Raw genomic sequence first — 22,377 nt, forward strand, 5'->3', positions numbered from 1 at the left:
TCAGTTTACTTAAATCGATCTACCCAATTTTCTTCCATTTCCTCCTTCTCCTTTCATTTTTATATTTGACTTCCTTATTTTACAGTCGAACCTAAACAATAGCGGTATCGGAAGTCACCTGTCATTAATTTCGTATGCCAATTGTTTTTGTATGAAGCAAACCAAAATAAAGCGTCGCTACCCCGAGCGTTGGGGAAACCCGATTTTTATAACGCGGTAGGGAGCGATGCATGCGGTTCAAGCAGCTCACTACTGCCGGTCGCTTGCGGCCAAGTATCCTCTGGGTAGCCGCTAAACACCCGTTTAGCTGTGAGCTAATGTGAAAAGGCGACAACCTGGCTAGGCCACTCTGACATAATCGGTTTAAGGGCTAGCCGGGGGAGATTTCATCGGCAGCGTCTGTACACCTCTAGGTGCGGCTGCAAGCGGGCGTCTGTCTTGGAGCAAGCGGCTCGCTATATAAACGTGCCAAGTAATATTTTCACCCCCGCTGAGCGGGTTGTGCGCTGGACTTGGGACCCGCCACGTAAAACCATACTCCAATGAAATATAACAACAAGCCTCGGATAAATACACTCTCTATTGACGACGACCACGGCAAACGTTTGAAGGACAATGAATTGAGGGCATGCACCTGGAACGTCCGCTCCCTGAATGGGATTGGTGCAGATGCCCGGCTGGTTGATGTCCTCGTCAAAGCAAAATCTGACATCACCGCCATCCAAGAAATGCGTTGGACGAAGCAAGGAAGAAAGAAGATCAAAAATTGTGACATATATTGGAGTGGCCATGCGAATAAGCGCAGTTTCGGCGTCGGATTCGTGGTGGGAGAGAGACTTTGTCGCCAAGTGCTGGCGTACACGCCTGTGGACGAGCGTCTCGCCGCTATTCGAATAAAAGCAAAATTTTTTAATATATCATTCATCTGCGCCCATGCGCCGACAGAGGAGAAAGGCGATGAGGCGAAAGACACTTTTTATGAACAATTAGAACGCACATACGAGCGCTGCCCCCGTCATGATATAAAAGTCGTGCTTGGCGACTTTAACGCCAGGGTGGGCAAAGAAGGTGTTTTTGGCCCTACAGTCGGAAAGTTCAGCCTACACAATGAAACTTCTCCTAACGGACTGAGGCTGATTGACTTTGCCGGTGCTCGAAACATGGTCTTATCAAGCACGAGGTTCATGCACAAAAAGATACATCAAGCTACATGGCTGTCTCCTGATCGAAATACTCGCAATCAGATCGATCACGTTGTGATAGACGGACGGCATGCCTCCAGTGTTTTAGATGTGCGAACGATCCGAGGACCTAACATCGATTCGGACCATTATCTCGTTGCAGTCAAAATACGCACCCGCCTCAACGCGGCTAAAAACAAGGAACAAAAAACACAAGGAAAGCTAGACGTCGAAAAGTTTCAATCACAACAGACTGCCAATGATTTCGCAACTTGACTCTCACACCTGCTCTCTGAGGGCACAACTCATCCTGAAGGAATACAGGAGCAGTGGGAGCATATCTCCAAAGCACTTCATACTGCCGCCGAGGAAAAAATTGGTTACCGGCGGCCACGAAAAAACAACTGGTATGATGAAGAATGCCGCGTTGCAACCGAAAGAAAGGACGCTGCCTACAGGGCTACGTTAAAAGCGAGCGCGACAAGAGGAGTGTGTGAACGCTATCGTGAGTTGAAAAGGGAAGCGAGACGCCTTTTCAGGAAGAAAAAAGCAGAAGCAGAAAGGCGTGAGTGCGAGGAGCTTGAGCTGCTAGCCACCAGGAATAACGCCCGAAAATTCTACCAAAAAATACGGCGACAGACGGAAGGTTTTAAGACCGGGGCAAACTCCTGTAGGAATGAAAACGGCGACCTTGTAACTGATGTCCAGAGAGTGCTTAGATTATGGAGGGAACACTTCTCTGCTCTCCTAAATGGAGGCAGCAATTCACCGCTCAGAGATGAAGAACCCGATCCCGCAATCGATGATGATGGAATATATGTCCCCCCGCCCGATTATGACGAAGTTAGAATAGCAATAACCAGATTGAAAAACAACAAGGCCATGGGCGCTGGTGGATTGCCTGCGGAGCTATTCAAGTTCGGCGGCGAGGAGTTGGTAAGGCGCATGCAGCAGCTTCTTAGCAAAATATGGGCGGACGAAAGCATGCCCGACGGTTGGAATCTAAGTGTTCTTTGCCCAGTCAACAAGAAGGGGGTACTGCAAAATGCACCAACTATCGTGGAATCAGCCATCTTAATATCGCATATAAGGTCCTTTCAAGTGTATTGTGCGAAAGATTGAAGCCCACCGTGAACCGGCTGATTGGACCTTATCAGTGCGGCTTCAGACCTGGTAAATCTACCATCGACCAGATTTTCACAATGCGCCAAATCTTGGAAAAAACCCGTGAAAAGAGAATCGACACACATCACCTCTTCGTCGACTTTAAAGCCGCCTTCGACAGCACGAAAAGGAGCTGCCTATATGCCGCTATGTCTGAATTTGGTTTCCCCGCAAAACTTATACGGCTGTGCAAAATGACGTTGAGCAACACCATCAGCTCAGTCAGAATTGGGAAGGACGTCTCCGAGCCGTTCGTAACTAAACGAGGTTTCAGACAGGGTGACCCCCTATCGTGCGATTTCTTTAATTTGATGCTGGAGAAAATTATACTAGCTGCAGAACTTAACCGCACTGGAACAATATACTATAAAAGCGTGCAATTACTGGCATATGCTGATGACATTGATATCATCGGCCTAAACACCAGCGCTGTTAGTTCTGCTTACTCCAAGCTGGAAAAAGAAGCGGTAAAGATGGGTTTGATGGTGAATGAGGACAAAACGAAGTACCTGCTGTCATCGAGCAAAGAGTCAGCGCATATGCGCCTTGGCAACCACGCTACTGTTGGCAGCCATAATTTCGAAATAGTAAATACATCATAGCAACAACATCAGCACTAAAATCCAGGGAAGAATCAATCTTGCCAATAAATGCTACTTTGGACTAGGTAGGCAATTGAAAAGTAAAGTCCTCTCTCGGCGAACGAAAATCATACTCTACAAGTCACTTATCGTACCCGTCCTGCTATATGGGGCAGAAGCATGGACCATGACACAGCAGATGAAGCGGCTTTGGGAGTGTTCGAGAGAAAAGTTCTTCGAAAGATTTATGGACCTCTACGCGTTGGCGATGGCGAGAAGAAGATTAAATGATGAGCTGTACGAGCTATACGCAGACATCAACATAATCCAGCGAATTAAAACGCAGCGGCTGCGCTGGCTAGGCCATGTTATGCGAATGAAAGATGATGCTCCGGCCAAGAAAGTGTTTCTATCGGAACCCGCCTATGGAAGCAGAGGTAGAGGGCGGCCCCCACTCCGTTGGAAGGACCAGGTGGAAAACGATTTAAACTCCCTTGGTGTGACCAATTGGCGCCGGTTGGCGGAGCGAAGGAGCGACTGGCGCGCCTTGTTGGACGGCCATAACCGTTTAGATGGTTAAGCGCCAATTAAGTAAGTAAGTAAGTAAGTAGGGAGCGATGTTGACTACGAAAAAAAACCCCGCTGTCACCCTCGTTTAGCTTTTATCGTTGGTCTCACTCTCGCTTTTACTATTAATCTTATCTCAATGTTATTCTTACTCTTTATGATAACTCTTATTCCTAGTTTTATTTTCACTCCCCCCTCTCTTGTTTCCTTTATAATTCTATATCTCCTCAACTTTTCGGTTTTTTTCTTATGTTTCCCTTTTTCTGGTTCTCACTTCGTGTTTCCTTCACTCTTTCCTATCAATTTCCCTTTTCCTATTCGGAAACGCATCGAATACGAGAGAGCGTACATTACAAACGTAGTAAAAAGTTTGCAAAATAGTACCAAAAAGTGTCCCTCCCTGCTACCCTAAAATTCATTACCGTTTTCAGATGACCTTTAAATTTTTGTGGTTCTACTACTGAGTTCACCTGTTTGGTTTATTATCTATCATTTTGGTTTTTAGTTTACTTTAAAAATTCAATTCAAAAGAAAAGTATTTATTTAAATAATTTACCCACTGTCTATCTATAAATGCCTGTTTATAATTTGCTTAATGAACCCGAAAATATACTCAACTCGTGCGCCTCCGTTGCAAAATTTTGCTATTATCCTCTGTCCACTTTCATCGTTTCATCTATTTTATATTTGATTGCCTCTTTGCGCCTCATTAAGTGATTTTGATATAATAAATTTGTTAAGTCAATTGTTGCTTATTAATATTTTGCATAATGTAGCTGAAAGCAATTTAATGGATGTACGATTTGGGCTATATTCATATCAAACTGCATGGTGGGTTTGGAGGCGTAAAGCGGGAGAAGACGCATATATTTATATAAATTTATGGCAGTCGTGGAAGCCATGAGATGCTCTGGGACGATTGAAGTTTTTTTTGTAATTTTTTTGACGAAGCTTACCCATAGTAACTTTTTGATTTGATTTGACCTTGTTTGTTTTTTCTTTTATTTAAACTTGCTAGGAATTTTTAAATAAATTGTTTGAGCGGGTGGCAATAAAAAATAAATTTTTTATTAAGAGTAAGTCGGTTCAAAAATTTGTATATTGAAGTGCAAATCACAATACATACATAAAATTATCTGAACACTGAAACTTTTTTAAATTAAAAAAAATAATAATAATAATAAATAAATAAAATTTACTTTCAATGTTTAAAGAATTTTGATGGTCCTCTTAATGAATAGATTTTGAATTAAAATTTTTCTCAGTGCTACAATATTTTTGAAAAAAATTTTGTTGTCAATTTATTATTGTAAATTTTAATATCATACCGAAATGCCTCGGCTTCATATGCAAGTGCTTTTTCTTTACACTTTCATATGAAATTCAGGCACTTTAATATGAATCGAATTTATATGTGAGGGCATAGGAGCGTGCTATAAAATTTTTGTTTTATATTCAAGGTGTGAATTTGTATCTGTGCTATCCTTCAGGGCAAAACAAAGAAAAAAGTGCTATTAATGTATAGGAGTTGAGCAGCTCTACTTGAGAGTGAGGAAAAGCAGAACTTCAGAAGATATCCGTAAAAACTATAAACAAAAAAAAGTTTAGTACAAAATGGGACCCACCATATAAATTTCATATGGGGTTTCCATGAATTATCCCATTTTTAGTGAAGTTGTTTTTTTTGTATTTTGTTTTTACGGGTATGTTTATATATTTCTCTTTTATTCACTCTTAAAACAATCCCATTTTTAATAGCCGGCAGCTCAACAGAAAACAGCATAACTAATGTGAAATAAGTTTGTACTTACATTGCACAACGAATGCGCCCAACTCTGCAGCCAGCTCGAATGCCAAGGGTAATCTGCCTTGCAATACATCTTGTTTTACTTGCAGAAACAATTGATATCTATAGGAAGGAAACAAAATCATATTTAAAAAATTTTCTATAAAAACTGTACAAATTTAAATTTAAGAATCAGCTTCAGAACTAGTTGTGATTAGCTTGTACCCTGCGGCTTCGTCGAACAAATAAAACCAAACAAAAAAATTTCTCCAATATTCAAGTTTTAATGACCCCGAAAGGAATTCCTAAAATTGTTCCGAAATATTTTTAAAATAGTGATCACTGCTCCGAAAACAACAGCGAAATAATACTGCAAACAATACCAAAACTATTTAAAAACTTCTCCTGAAACCATATCGAAATTATTGCGAAAACAGATTCGTAATAATCTTAAATGAGTCCAAATGAGTTTCAAAGGTAACCTCGCAAAGAATCGTAAGCAGTTCGGATTGATCCCGAAAACAATCCTGAAACTAAACGAAACAAAAGTCCATGGTATTTTCTAAATATTATTTTGAATCTTGAAACAATTCGTAAAGAGCTCCCACAAAGAGCTTAAAGCAATTAGTCAAATGTTTCAGTGATAAAACAAAATATACATTTTAAAAATTTGAATGATCTAGAAAACAGTCCAAAAATAGTCGCTTTATCACCCTTGGAGCAATTGTTCCGAAACAGTTTCGACAAAGTGGCCACAAATCTTAAACTAACCCAGAAATGATACTGAAATCTATACCAAAACTGCCTTGGTACTTTTCCGAAATTATCTCCACATAAATTCGTATATATAGTGATATGATCCTGAATTGGTTAGGTTAGGTTGAACTTCATAATGTTTCCGGAATTTGTTTGACGACCAAGCGTCAAGTCCCCAATTTGGCACCTGGATTTATTTTGTAGAATAACTCCGTCCTTTTGGCGAATACTTGAAATTCTAAGACCTCGCTTAGTTGCTGCCTCGGGATCTTGAAACTCTGCTACCCTAGTAGCTGGAGGCTTGACAGGAGCGCAGGACGTGCTCAAAACTTATTCGCCTAAAAATTAAAAACAAAATTTCCTAAGTTAATTTTCATTAAAGTGCAAAATCGGATTTGAGGCTGAGTCGGCGAGGATTCCTTCCAATTAAAAATAATCGATTTCATTAAGCGTATAACCTAACCTGCGGAAGTTTGTTGTTTATGTGCTGATCTTAGAATGGTGTATATGGTTATGGTAATTTTCCCGAAATGGTTACAGGGCCAAACGCAAATTTCCTAAGTATCCATTTTATAATATTAGGAAAGGTCACAAAGCCATAGATGGACTGATAGAAGGCAAGCGGAATACTAATTGATGTTTTTAATGCTAAAAAAAGTTGTTTGTTTAAATTTAAAAATTTTGCTGCTTTCATTGAACACACCATCATGTTGTTGTTGTATTAACGACAAAGACACTCCCCGAAGGTTTTGGGAGTATCATCTATGTTGACGGTCCTTTGCCGGATACAGATCCGGTAAAAAAGCACCATAAGGGTACTAGCCCGACCATCTCGGGAATGATTAATATAACCACATTAAACCTTCTAGGCTATCCCGCCCCCACCCGCTAGTGCCATGATGAACTTGGGGTCGCCAGAGCCTCGCCTGCTATATATCTGTATGCTACATTCATATTTGTAACAGGATTCCTCTTGCCTAGGTGAGGTTGAGAATTGGGTTGCGGAAGCTATAAAGCTTTGTATTGCGCTTATCAACCCCTTGAATCCCAACATATCATCGTCAATAACATATGTGTAGGCTTAACTTTTTTTATACACCGTAGTTGTTGCTACAGCTGGCAATTTAAGTGCAATGGCAACACTCCAAGGCCGCATAATAATATAATCCAGCGTAACATAATCAATTCTCTAGCCATTCTAATGCAATAAACATTAATAGACCTAAAACAGACTGTGTACATAAACACACAGTCACATGCACTTACAGTACATGCACATACGCATACACATTCAACATCAACATCAAAAGCAAGCAATTCATGCATATCTGCAATGTAATATTGCCTTAACCTTTGGCTTGTATGCCGTCAATTGCGTTATATCAATAACTGATAGCCATAAGTGATTATGTGCGCTGCTTTGTTTGTAGTTGTAATAGACATTATATGTTTTTGCTTACTATAAACGTCTATGCTGATAGGAAATTCATCACAATAATCTGCGTAAATAAATGCATTTGCAGTTAGAAAAAAATTTAGTTTTAATATATTTTTTGGTCTGAGATAACGCACTGGACATTTGATTGAATTTTGTTTGCTGTCTAAGTGCAGTATTTGAAATCGTAATATAAATTTTGTAGCAGAATCAAGCATGTAGCATTTAGCTATTTATGCATATTTGATTGAAGGGCCTTTTATTTTTTATACTCACAGGGTATATTAAGTTTGTTCGCATAACGGTACCCCGTAACGGCATAAACTAATCAAGGTAGATATAGACTTCTATTCTATTCTATTCTATTCTATTCTATTCTATTCTATTCTATTCTATTCTATTCTATTCTATTCTATCCTATTCTATTCTATTCTATTTTATTCTATTCTATTCTATTCTATTCTATTCTATTCTATTCTATTCTATTCTATTCTATTCTATTCTATTCTATTCTATTCTATTCTATTCTATTCTTTTCTACTCTATTCTATTCTATTCTATTCTATTCTATTTTATTCTATTCTATTCTATTCTATTCTATTCTATTCTATTCTATTCTATTCTATTCTATTCTATTCTATTCTATTCTATTCTATTCTATTCTATTCTATTTTATTCTATTCTATTCTATTCTATTCTATTCTATTCTATTCTATTCTATTCTATTCTATTCTATTCTATTCTATTCTATTCTATTCTATTCTATTCTATTCTATTCTATTCTATTCTATTCTATTCTATTCTATTCTATTCTATTCTCTTCTATTCTATTCTATTCTATTCTATTTTATTCTATTCTATTCTATTCTATTCTATTCTATTCTATTCTATTCTATTCTATTCTATTCTATTCTATTCTATTCTATTCTATTCTATTCTATTCTATTCTATTCTATTCTATTCTATTCTATTCTATTCTATTCTATTCTATTCTATTCTATTCTATTCTATTCTATTCTATTCTATTCTATTCTATTCTATTCTATTCTATGCTATTCTATTCTATTCTATTCTATTCTATTCTATTCTATTCTATTCTATTATATTCTATTCTATTCTATTCTATTCTATTATATTCTATTCTTTCTATTCTATTCTATTCTATTCTATTCTATTCTATTCTATTCTATTCTATTATTTTCTATTCTATTCTATTCTATTCTATTCTATTCTATTTTATTCTATTCTATTCTATTCTATTCTATTCTATTCTATTCCATTCTATTCTATTCTATTCTATTCTATTCTATTCTATTCTATTCCATTCTATTCTATTCTATTCTATTCTATTCTATTCTATTCTATTCTATTCTATTCTTCTATTTTTCTCAGATCGATTTTTAAAATGAACGAAATCGGACTATAACCAATCCCACTTTTTCGATATCGAAAACTTCGAAAAACAGAAAAATTGCGATAATTCATTACCCAAGACGGATAAAGCGATGAAACTTGGTAGGTGGGTTGACCTTATGACGCAGAATAGAAAGTTAGTAAAATTGGGGACAAAGGGCGTGACTCCGCCCACTTTTAAATGAAGGTAATTTGAAAATTTTGCAAGCTGTAATTTGCAGCTGAGTATGTAATGTACGGTTACACTCGAACTTAGCCATCCTTACTTGTTTTCTATTGTTTTCATATACATATATGTATGCATGTGTGTAGATATGTGTTTTTTTTAGTAAATGCTTAATCACTTAAGTGTTTGACTTTTGAGCATAAAATATTTGTTAGATATCCTTCGAGTAATTGTTTGCACAACATATTGTTGTTGTTTGCAACTCACGTTTTCAACGTCAATCAATTGTGTCTGAAAATTATTTGCTTTATAGTACGATTGATTGCCCTTCAATCAAAATATTTGTGTAATTGCTAAAAAGCTTATTATGGCGCTTAAATTCATTCAAACTTTTTGAAAATTTTCTGCTTCGCATGAGTAGATTTATATGAAAACAAATATTTTTAAATATAAATATTTCTAGCAGATTTAAGAAGATTGAACGACTTTAATTGGTTATTTGCGTAATTTGTGTGCGTTTGAGTTTCTCTTTATGTGGTTTTACTAAGCTAAATCCCTGTTGTCAAACCAACCAGTTTGGAACTAAATAAATATAAATGCAAGGCGCGATAGACGCTGAAGAGATTTTAGGCCGAGCTTCTCTTCCAATTTGCGCCGTGTTCCCATTTTTAATTTTTCCACATATTGGCGGGACGGGGCTCTACATATTTACCCTTCACCCTGACTCCGAACGGCATCTGCAGGGCAGATGAGCTTTCACTGAGAAGCTTTTTCTAAATTTGTGATGGTGCTCGGGCAGAAGTCGGAATCGGCATCTTTAGTGTGGTAGGTGTAGTGCAATACCACCACACCACGGCTGCCGCCATTAGTCGCGAACTATTTTGTAACTAATACAAATCTTAAGTTAACTAGTCAGCCATTTTATAAAAATAATGTAGCGTTGTGTGTTTCTTCACAAAATATTTTCCATTCAATAAGAAAACAACGAATGCAGTAATTTTGTAAAGCTCTAGGTGACCTAGTTCAAAAGTTAGAATCTAAGAGCGCAACATGAAGGTAAAATTTTTTAAGAAAAGAAAACGCCATTAAATGCTTATATTGGCTTCACTTATAGTATGTTAATCTTGCATACCATATAATAACAAAAATGTTACGTATACGCGCTGGTACCCGTTTCATCAGGTGGTACGGATATGTTTGCGTGTAATTGGTTGGTTTTTAATAAAAGAAGGAATTCACTGGGTTTTATTGGACGCTCATTCTCTGCATATGGCAGTTATGTAGGAATCTGATTTCCAGCCCGATGAAATATTTCCTGTGCACCTTTAAAGGTAAGCGAAGTTTCTGGGCGTTGAAATATGGTTAAAGTCATCTTTATTCCAAAAGCGAGGAAAACCTTTCACGTTTCTTCCAAAGACTTCAGACTTTTCTGTGAGGGACGTTTTGCAGGGTTACCTGAATGTCATGACCAGCTTGTCTGAATTACGCCGATAAGCTGCCAATACTTGCAAAACTGAACTCGTTGCCTCTAAGGGCAGGTACTCTTGAATTTATACCACCCTCTATTGGGGGAGTCGGTGCCATCTGAAGAGGTTAGGCAGATTTCTTTACACAGGCAGGCACGGACGAAATGAAACGTGGGTTAAGACTTTGTGATTCTGCTGTCCACCTGATCTCTGCTTCTGGGCAGGTGGGCCTAGAGTCAAGTAAGCAAACGCTGGGCTGATACCACCTCTGGCCATGTGCCGAGGTATCTCGGGGCAATTGTAAAATCCAAGCACTCGACCCAATATTGTTGCCACTACACTGCCCAGAGGATGTCCGTGCGGTACACTTGTATATACTGGATACCCCTAGTTGTGTAAGATGTATAAGGGATTATGACGAAGAATCATCTAATCCAGCGTTTGGAAGGACGTGGTGCAAATATCCATGTTCGGAGGTATTCGACTCTCGGAAACCTCCAAGATCAATGTGTGCATCATTCGTGGCTTTATGTTTACTCACTGGAAGACTGTTTCCATGTTCAAGTATGTGATAGTACAATGAAACAACATAAAGATATTCAAGTGATATATTCTTTCTAGACAGCTGCCGTCGAACTTAACCTAATGCTCCCATCGCACCATGAGGGTTGCATGGGCTTTTTTAATATGCCTCGTAATATGTCGAAGTACTGAATGTGAGCCTGTGCTCCGTTAAGTTCGAACAGTTCTGGCGATTGTTCATATCTTACTCAAGTTTTGGGGATAGATTGAGCTAAACATACACCTTATTATAACAGTACTCCGTCATCTTAAATGTATTCCGGTTTGGCCAAAACTACTTACGACTTCTTACATACATCAAGGTGGCTAAAATCGGTACGTCATCGTTTACAGTCTCACCCCTTCAGGCGGTAATACCTAAGCCAAAAATATTCCGTTTAAATTGTGGTCGCTATTTCATACGGTTAAGGGGTGTCGCACAACTTATCTCCACTTAGATACTTAGTAAAATAATTTTCTTGCGTGATAGTAGTCTTTACTTACCTTGTAATTTCTTCGAGCAGCTCACACGGATCAGCTGCATAAAACTTTACCCCAAAATACAAATCATATGGATCCGACTTGGGTTTAAGTTGACGAGATATACGCGACGCTGGATCGAGCCAGTGCTGAAAAAAGAATGAGAAGAATATTTTAAAATTATATTATGATTCCAAGAAAAAAAAAAGTTTAAAATTTGATGGGTAAAACTATGGGTATGTTTTGTTAAGATCAAGGCAAATCAAACGAGGTAGAAGTGACAACTGCAATATTTGGTATTATTATATATTAACCCTTTGTGAGCCGACTATACATTTTGGGTAGTACAAAAATCATTTGTTACAGCAGTAAAATGCATTAATACAGATTCTTCGGACTTCTCCTTGTGAACCAGAGCTACCAGAGCGAACAACTTCAGCACGAGTGGTATCAGGAATCACACTTGCCAACTACTTCAACTTTGGTGGAGAAGATAGATATATGTGTTTTTGAATTTTCGAAGGGCAGCTGTTTTAAAAGTTTGCTGACCTTTGAATCCAAAATTTTACCACCCACCATCATTTTCCATAGCACAACTCGAGCGTAGTATGGGCCTAGAATTGTGGTCACTAGAGGCCACTAAAATTCCCAGATCCAATGGTTCCAGGGGCCAACTAAATTGTTCCCGCCGCAGTCGGGCAAATATCCTAAATATTCTAAGCATATTTTTGTTACATGTTTTACACGGTGTTGCGTTACAACAGCTCGAAACTGTTGGCGCTGACTATTGTGTTGTTTTTGTTGTTGTTGTAGCAGTGCTTCGCCCCATCCAATAGGTGCTACCGATTATATATTGTCGTCAATGTCCTGTAACGGGAATCCAAGGAAACTTGCTGTTTCAACAGGATGGACCATAGTGAGAGGGGTACTAGAGGCGTTGGTTCCACATTACAATTGAAAAGATGGTTGGTGTCATGTGGGGACACATTGCAAGCAGGACATACATTTTGTATATCAGGGATGATTCTGGATAGGTAAGAGTTTAACCTGTTACAGTGCCGAGATCGAAGTTGAGCTAGAGTGACGCGCGTTTCTCTAGGTAGAATGCATTCTTCTACTTTTGGGTATTTTTCTTTAAGAATTGGATTCGCCGGGCAATTCCTGGTATAGAGATCCGACGCCTGTTTGTGGATATCATTGAATTGCTGCTTGTACTTTTTTGCTTCATAAGGCTGTGTTTTTAGGTGCTATATTTCCTCATAACGCATGCGGCGATGACCCATTAAGCCCATGGGAGGTGTAGCCTCATCAACCAGATGTCTGTTGGGATGCCCAGGTTTCTGGGTATTCAACAGAAACTGTTTATTCTGCATTTTATTTCTCTCCCTAATGAAGAGTGCTCTCGCCTCATTGTGTAGGTGGCGTTGTTCATCTGCCGTTCTACTTTGCTTAGCTCGATGCATGTTCGATTTTTGAGAACAACTGGGAAGTGATAACTATCCACAGTTCAACCAAAATCATTTTTGGGCTTGGTTTCGTTAAGCTGGAAACAAAAAAACAGGCTTAAGGGATGGCTTGATACTCTTGAAATGAGACGATATTTTGCAACAAAACAATTATTTGTCATCTCGCTCCGCACCAAAGAATATTTAAACGAAACAGATTACCTCTTTTTTCAATCGGAAATCGACGGCTACTTTTACTCAATTAGTTAGTCTTACTGGATATGATAGGGCTGAACAATACTCTTATCCCATTCGTAATATCCAAATAATCAGCTGTGTAAGATATGAAATTTATACCACCGATCTCCATGATTTTCTCAGACAAAAATATACGCTATATACGTAAGCATTCGGTCAAATGTGAAGCCTCTAACTGTTAAAATGTGGCAGTTGTTACGAAAAGCTTCTCATCTGAACAATCGGTTGTGGGGGATTTATGCTATACTAGAAGACCCGGCAGACGTTGTCCTGCCCAAAATTTGGCCTATCTGCATACATTTTAATAAGCTTTTCCCGTCTGAATCTGCCCTCCCCCCTCTTCACTTTTTCCTAATCCTTTTATTCACTCCTCCCTCCGTCTTTTTCGGTTCATCTATCTCCATCTTCGTCTCATTCTATCTCTTTCTCAATCTCCTTCTCCTTCTCTTCTCTCAATTCCTTCTCATTCTTCTGCATCCCTTATTGCCTGTCCCAGAGGGTGGTATGTATTTTATTCCACTCCCAGTCCCAGTCCCACTCCGAGTCAGTTTAATATACATAGATTTTTATTTTTCACGCTTCACTATAATATTAAAACGAAATGCAGATATTCTTGCTTTTGAAATTCGGCATAAAAATTGCACATAGAACAACTAAAAACTCTCCTGAATTAAAAAAAATGTCTTAGTACCTCAAATCGCGGGCCCCTCAGAAACCCCAGGGCCCCTCTCGCCGGCCCTGGTGATGTGCTAGATATATATATTATATGTATGTAAAGTTAAATAAGCACGTGCACAAACATATCCATACCAACTGAAAAGGGGTGCACCACTGCATATACGTAACATTTTATTATTACGTATAAACAAATACAAAAATTTGCAATAAAATAATATTGCGACTATAAGCTGAGATATATACTATCCTATCTCTCAAGTTAGATCAAACTACACACGGGGGCAAAACAAATTCAAAATCGTTTCAGTAGTTTAGGAGTCCATCGCGCCCAAAAATGTTGTGACACGTGTTTTTTATATATTAAGATATACGACCGATCTCATCCGTCAGCCAATAATATGTGCAATATACGAAAGTATATGGTGAAGTTTAAAGCTTCAATCTGATAAATTGAGGATGATATGACAAAAGTCCTCTTTTTCTGAAAAATCGGTTGTATGGCAGATATATGCTATAGTGGTCCGATGACGCCGGTTCTGACAAATGTCTAATCGGACGACTAAATACACCCGCTTACCAAATTTTAGCAAGATATCTCCAAAATTGAGGAACTAGTTTGCATACAAACAGACACACGGGCAGACGAACAGACGGACATGGCTAAATCAACTCAGCTCTACATCCTGATCATTTCGGTATACCCATTCGTGGGTCTATCTATTTTCCTTTAAGGACTTACAATTTTCATGAAAGATGTAATTTAATATATATCAAAATCACATAGTTAAACTTATTTTGGCCTCAGCATAATCGTACGTAAATTATTTCAAGACCGGCAAATTTTAAAATTTTCATGTCGTCTGCTGGTCTAGCCAGTTTCGGTTGGTCTAACAATAAAATTATTTTATACTAGCAAGTTGAATTAATAAAAAATAGGTTACATATATACACATAAATAATATGTACATATACAAACTGAAAAAAAAAAACATACAACCCCTGTCAGCGACGCGAAAAACTCACAATTATTTAGTTCTTGTCTGCGTTTGGCATATTTCTAAGTCTTCACCAACCAGCCTTTTAACTATGCGCCAAAGTGGGCGTGCAAAGTTGGCAAAAAGGGAAATGAAAAGTGAAATTCATTTTATAATTTAAACGCCGTCTAAGGTGAACAGGTAAAAAAAAGGTATTTCCATGTCTGTCTGAAGCTAAGTAATATGAGACGTTGGCTATATTTCACTTTCGCTCAAGTTATTGTACCTTACAAAGGACGAAGAAAGTTATATTTTGTTTATTTTATTTCATTATTACGGCTCAATGCACGTGCTGACGTAAAAGGAAAACGGAAATGAATGACGGCTGGCCTGAAAGATATCGTTTATTGCGCTGTTAACGTTCTTACCCCCCTAAAAGTATGCTTCAATAAAGAAGGAAATCAGTGCTAATAATGGCAAAGCTTTTGGTGGCAGATTTCCAAATATTTTGATTTGGGTTTACTTAGCGAGCATTTGACGTGGTGGTGTGGCGAAATTGTTTGTGTTTGTTTGCCGGTGTGTTGCTATAATTTCGGTGATTTTAGTTCTTCACTTTCACTTACCGTCTGATTCTCTTCATCAATATAGCGTATGCCAAAATATGAAGTTTCGATTAAATTGAGTCTAGCAAAAACAACATCCAACAAGACTTGGCCCGGTAAGTCATCCTGTAAAAAGAAAGAAGGGAGATTTATTATTATTTGAGTGAGGTAAAAAATGGAAAGTTTAGTACACGTATGTATGTGTTTTTTATGTACTTATATACATCTTATTTATGTAATATGTATATTAAAAACCAAATACTGATTTATTAGGTTTCCACAAGCTTTCAGTGAGAAAGGAAAGTTTCTTCACTGTAGGTAACCAACCAAATGAGTAAATTAACTAATACTTTTGAGTTTACCGAGAGTGTTATTGAACTAGAGAGTGTTTTTGCTTTAAAAACAGCGAAATATTTAAAGTAAACGGCTGGTATTTATGTTGGTTTGTTGTTTTTTTGACAAGGTTGTTAATTGATATAAATGGGAAAATTTTTCTAATATACATAGACAACATTTTTTTTTTCATAGAAACCGGTTTCGGCGTTGTACCATCTTCAGTGCCAGAGAACTAGATATGGCTTTGTACAAAACAAATTTGACAAGGATTGATGGGAAATCCTTCCGCTATATATTATGGATTATGCTACGCTTTTATGAATAATTTTAAATCTTGTATATATTGCAACGAATTGTTTGTGTCTCTTTAAGATGAAATGCGCGTTTTCAAAACTGTATGTTTGCCTTGATATATATCACATTCCGAAAGTAGAGTTTTTATCGTGTGTTACGATCCGTGATCGAAATCCATTTCGGAAATGAATGCCATTAATGAAATTGTTACCGTACTCTCTTATCATTGTACAGGTTTAAAAATGCTTGTGTTTGTTCATTTATTTGTGTATGCTATTTGGCTCTGTTGTACTTCTTAGGTACAAAAAAAAGTGTAGTAGCACTTCATTCGGTAGTAGCTTTTTTTTGCAAGCGAGCTTGAAAAAACGCTTCAACTACCTAAACAGTTTCATTTATGGCAAAACATTACAGATGGTGGAAGTTTACCAGCTAATTGTTACTTTTTTTAGGTACTATGACATCTCTACTTCTAGCGCAGTATGTTTTTGACACTCAACAAGAGAATTACAAAAACAAAATACAAGAAATGCGTGTGTTTGTTTGTATGTATATCACCCTGCCGCCACGCTTTTATTTTGTTATTTTTGTTTATCTGCACATTCGTATATTCATTCATTCGCTCGTTCACAATAGTGCCCCATTTTTGAATATGCAACACTATACACCACTATCAATCAGGTCGTCAACTCGATTATTTTTTATACTCAGCTGAGCAGAGCTCACAGAGTATATTAACTTTGTTCGCATAATGGTAATCCGTAACGGTATAAACTAATCGAGATAGATATAGACTTCTATATATCAAAATGATCTGGATGAAAAAATAAATTCATTTAGCCATGTCCGTCCGTCTGTAAACACGATAACTTGAGTAAATTATGTCAACATTCGACCCCAGTAATGATATGGTGCAACAAAATACAAACATAGAAGAAAATTTCAAAATGGTCGTAACTCCGCCCTTTTTCATTTAATTCGTCTAGAATACTTTTAAGGCAATAAGTCGAACAAAAATTTACCAATCCTTGTGAAATTTGGTAGGGCCATAGATTCTATAACGGTAACTGTTTTCTGTGAAAATGGGCGAAATCGGTTGAAGCCACGCCCAGTTTTTTTACACAGTCGACCGTCTGTCCTTCCGCTCGGCCGTTAACACAATAACTTGCGCAAAAAACGATATATCTTAACTATACTTAGTTCGCGTACTTACCGGAAGTCACTTTATCTTGGTATAAAATATGGCCGAAATCCGACTATGACCACGCCCACTTTTCATATATCGAAAATTACGAAAAATGAAACAATTGCCATAATTCTGTACCAAATTTGAAAAAAAGGATGAAACATGGTAATTGGATTGGTTTATTAACGGAAAATATAACTCTAGAAAAAACTTTGTAAAATGGGTGTGACACCTAACATATTAAGTAGAAGAAAATGAAAAAGTTGTGCAGGGCGAAATTAAAAGCCCTTGGAATCTTGGCAGGAATACTGTTCGCGGTATGACATATATAAATAAATTAGCGGTACCCGACAGAAGATGTTCTGGTTCACTCTGGTTCACATTTTGGTCGATATCTCGAAAACGCCTTCACATATACTACTAAGGGCTACTCCCTTTTAAAACCCTCATTAATACTTTTAATTTGATACCCATATTGTACAAACACATTCTAGGGTCACCCCTGGTCCACCCTTATTATGATATCTCGAAAAGGCGTCCACCTATAGAACTAAGGCCCACTACGTTTTAAATAATCATTAACACCTTTCATTTGATACACATGTCATACAAACACATTCCAGGGTTACCCTATGTTCATTTTGCTAAATGGTGATTTTCCCTTATTTTGTCTCCAAAGCTCTCAGCTGAGTATGTAATGTTCGGTTACACCAGAACTTAGCCTTCCTTACTTGTTATTGTTTCTTTACATGCAATTCCGCGAGGGTTCCACTGGGTTCCACGCTAGTTTGACACTTCGGTCAGTGTGTTAGAAAAAGAAGGAAACAAACATATCCTACTAGTAACCTGTACTACGTGCATAATTGGCTGTAACTTTTACAAATAATTTGACATTTTTTATATTGTAACGAATTTACTTGCAAATCCTCTTATTTGCAATCCTCTGCTAAGTTCGAATCACTAAACTGTTGAATAAATAACTCCAATATTGAATAATGGAAAAATGGCCTTTATTAAAGTACTTCACAATAACACTTATACTTTGCTACTCGCTGGCTTAATAACCAAACGTATTGATAACTCAAATGAAACTCTACTATTGGCCGCCAGATCGCGTGCTTAATCAACAACTGATTGATTGCTCAACTCAAACTGAATTACAGCGCCTCTACATCTGTTGCCTTTTATACCCTTTGGTTTCCTCGTTCGCATTTTTCCAGAATCTACTAGCATTGTCCATGAGCTCTCAAACTTCTCAGCTATATGCATGTGTTTGCGCATTGACTCTCCGCTGCTCGTATTCGTACATCGCGCATATGTGTAGACGCAATTATTTATTCGTTTATGTAGATACATAAAGGTTGAATTATTGATGTGAATGTTTGTAGTTTACAGTCTCTCGCGCGCACATAGGCGTATAAGTAAATGCATCTGTCTGTGACATCTCTCAGCTGTCATATATATGTGTATACATGATTTGATTATTGACGTAAATCTTAGCATGGCCTTAGTGATGGTATAGCTTAGTGATGCTAATATCCGTGACAATATGTATAGTTTGATTGACATTCGTTTTCGATTCGTGCTCGTATAATGCAATACAGCCACGTGTACTTTTCATATATATTAAAGCTAAGGTCACACTGGGCTGCACTAAACTGCGCTGCAAAATATTCTTCGCATGTATTCTTAGGAAGCAATTCAATGTCTGTGACATCTCTCAGCTGCCATATATATGTGTATACATGATTTGATTATTGACGTAAATCTTAGCATGGCCTTAGTGATGGTATAGCTTAGTGATGCTAATATCCGTGACAATATGTATAGTTTGATTGACATTCGTTTTCGATTCGTGCTCGTATAATGCAATACAGCCACGTGTACTTTTCATACATATTAAAGCTAAGGTCACACTGGGCTGCACTAAACTGCGCTGCAAAATATTCTTCGCATGTATTCTTAGGAAGCAATTCACACCTAGCCGCAGCAGCACTGCACGGCGCGGCCATGTTGATCAAATAGGCAAAAAAGTGAAGCGGAGTGTAGTGCAGCTCAGTGTGTTCTTAGCTTAAATAAAAGCTCAATGACTACACAATTACTTTCGAATCATGGTTAGTTATTTTTGTTTCCAAGAACATTTTCTACGTCTAATTTTTTCAATATTTTCATTGTCTTCTGACGTACCTTATTTCCCTTCCCTCAATTACTCATCCTTCTTCCCACCAATTGGTTCTACCTCAGCTTTTGACTGCAGTACGATCCCTCTCCCAAATATACTCAACATTTATTTATAAAACGGAATCCGACTCGTTAACACTATTTTATCGAACAGGTGGGTCCTTTTTATTCCTCGGAGAAGAGGCGTCCTCAGTAAAAAAAACCTATGCATTTTAAACAATCGGATCATAAATAAGTTTTTTTTTTTCATAGACGGCTGTATTCTATGGAATTCGATGTGTTTTACTTGTAATTCTGCAGAAGAAATCTCAAGCTCTATATAATATTGCTAATGCAGCGATTAATTTCATTTTTGATAAGCTCGCCAGCTTTACGAGCATTTCGAGAATCTCGCGAGAAATTGCTTCTCCGCCAAGTTCGAAAATAACGATAGGGCTTTTAATTTTATATATAAAAAGTAAGAAAGTATAAGTTCGGGTTAAACCAAACATTACATACCCAGCTGAGAAGTTGAAACGCTGGTTTTGTTTACTTTGTGCTTCCAGTGGTGTAAAAGGATGCACAGGACTTTCAGGATTTCGCTCATTTTCAGAGCGAACAGTTTTAGCTATAAAAAACAAAGTTTGATGTCAAAATTTCGTTCGGATCAGAATTTTTGTTCGACTTACGGCATTTAGAGTATTTCAGAAACAGTAACAAAAAAGGGGTGGGTCACGCCCATTTTTAAAGCTTGTTTAAGTTCTGTTCTTAGCTCAACCATACCACTACTGTGGTAGAATATCAGTCAAATGTAGTTAAATACCATAGAGTTATTGCAAACTTTGTTAAGGTTAGCCATTTAGGAAAAGTGGGCGTAGTCTTTAACCTACTTTTATTATCACTCAGTTTATATAATTGGCAGCGATAGTGTCCCTGCCAAATTTCAATGTAATATCTTACACGGATTTTGATTTATTGCTTGTTAAACTTCCAAATTTTCTTGTTCTAAATATAGGTTGTGCCCCGCCCTTATTCCAAAATTTGTTGGAATTCATATTTTGCATCATAAAACCAATCCACCTACATATATCACTCGCTTACCGGAATTCGTTTCTTAATTGCCCATTTTTTCCCCTTTTGCTAAATTTTCTATATCGAAAAAGTGAGCGTGGTAATCGTCCGATTTCACTCATTTTCAATACTAATCTATTCTGGCAACAAATAAATCCATTCGCCGTGAAGATTTGGTGAAGATATCTCAATATTTCTTCAAATTATCGAGTTAATGGACGGACTGATAGGCGGACGAACGGCCACGGCTTAATCAAATGTTTTTTCAATACTATCTCGATTTCTTTATACCTGTGCAACCAAACGTTATTCAGTCAAAGTTATAATACCCTGTGTATAAGTACATCTGGGTATAAAAAAGGTTAACGACGACAGCAAAGTAAACACCGTGTGTTCAATATCATGTTTTCCGTTTTCAACCGCACCTTAAACAGCTGCTTTCCTACAAATTGTTTGCAACAAAACTATTTTCCAAACCAAATTCACTTATACAAAAAATCTACTTTTTAACTACGTTCCATAAGGGATATTTTGTTAGTGTAGATTTTTCTTTGAAATATTTGGGTAAATTTTTATGAAACAAAAGGTTTGCTTGGAGTTGGGAAACTAAATGGAAAATGAAATGCAAAAAGGCTGCTTCAGGAGAAGACATCAGAAAACTATTCAAGTGTTTAACAGGTCGAGGAGTATAAGAAATATTTACTTGTCTTAAATTAAATTAAATCTTCTGGAACACTGAAACTGATTTTTTATTGCTTATTTCTTTTAAGAACATCAACAACGCTCCATATCAAACGCCAAAGACAAAATAAATCAATTTCAATCGCACACTTTTTCATCACTGCAGTGACATTTATAAAAGGAACAACAGTGCGTATGAGCAACCAAGCCACAATAGAAATACAAATACAAACACAATATTTAAAATAAAACGAGTCCCCTCCCCACATCCATGGAAGGGGAATAAAAGCAAGTGAAGTTTGAGTGAACAGCCGGAATGTTTGTGTCTGATGACACACACGCACAATACAAAACCACCATAAATAAAAGGAAATGCAAAAAGAGCAAATAACATGATAACAATAACTGTTTTCGTTGTTTGGTAAACTTTTTTTGTCGCCTGCAGCTATGATTTTGTAGAATGACGCTATTGCAAGGGTGTGTGATAAAAAAATGGTCTTTGCTGTAAAATTGCGTGTAAGGATATAATAAATAGAAAAAGAGACCGGTTAAATAAAAAAGGCACAATAAGGTGCGCACATTTAATCTAAGGGGTAACCTTAGTCATTATTCATGGCACTCCGACTTCTCTTTACTAAGGAGGGTCGTAGACAAGCTGGTTAGGCAAAAAAAAAAAATGCAAAATTGCCTCAAATTACTGAAAGTAATGCGTAGACACCCACGTACACATAAAATCATGATTATCTATTTATTTAATACGCATGCAACATTAACCGACAGATGGCATATGCAGTACAATGCATGTATTGTGAGGGTGTTTCCGTGTGGTCTTCCTTATGCATTTATTTTGTTACTTCCTGTTTACACCCTTCTAAGCTTGTTTTCACTTTTGTAGATCTTATCATTTCTCTAATTTCCCAAGTAAAGGGACACTAACAAATGTTAAAGTTACATCTTAGCGTTCTGCCATTTATTAAGCAGTGCTAATTTCCATTAGTATGGTTTCAAAAACCAGGCCTGCTTATAAACTTTATAGGTAAAGTTTCATATTTTTGGCGTATCGCGTGTTTAAATTTGAAAATTATAAAAAAAAACGGATATTGAGGCTCTTTCTCTAGCAGCTGCTTTGGTATATAATT

At 37.2% G+C, this 22,377-nt stretch overlaps 1 protein-coding gene and 1 long non-coding RNA gene across 9 annotated transcripts in view; one reads left to right on the forward strand and one right to left on the reverse strand.

Annotated features, from left to right (window-relative positions):
- LOC137235672 (band 4.1-like protein 4) overlaps positions 1-15,641 on the reverse strand; it is a 53,706-nt gene extending 38,065 nt beyond the window's left edge. For all 8 annotated transcript variants that reach the window (XR_010948021.1, XR_010948020.1, XR_010948019.1 and 5 more), the window contains exons 1-3: positions 15,535-15,641; positions 11,581-11,705; positions 5,305-5,402 (exon numbers count right to left, since the gene is read on the reverse strand). The gene's annotated coding sequence lies outside the window, so the exon portion shown is untranslated. The remainder of the gene's footprint in view (positions 1-5,304; positions 5,403-11,580; positions 11,706-15,534) is intronic.
- Positions 7,600-21,448, forward strand: LOC137235673 (uncharacterized). The gene is made up of 3 exons (XR_010948023.1): positions 7,600-7,803; positions 8,863-9,070; positions 21,328-21,448. It is a non-coding gene; the product is annotated as an uncharacterized lncRNA (long non-coding RNA).
- Positions 21,449-22,377: the final 929 nt, after the last annotated feature.

The sequence above is a fragment of the Eurosta solidaginis genome, unplaced genomic scaffold, assembly GCF_040869045.1.
Source record: "Eurosta solidaginis isolate ZX-2024a unplaced genomic scaffold, ASM4086904v1 ctg00000151.1, whole genome shotgun sequence".
Classification (NCBI taxonomy): domain Eukaryota; kingdom Metazoa; phylum Arthropoda; class Insecta; order Diptera; family Tephritidae; genus Eurosta; species Eurosta solidaginis.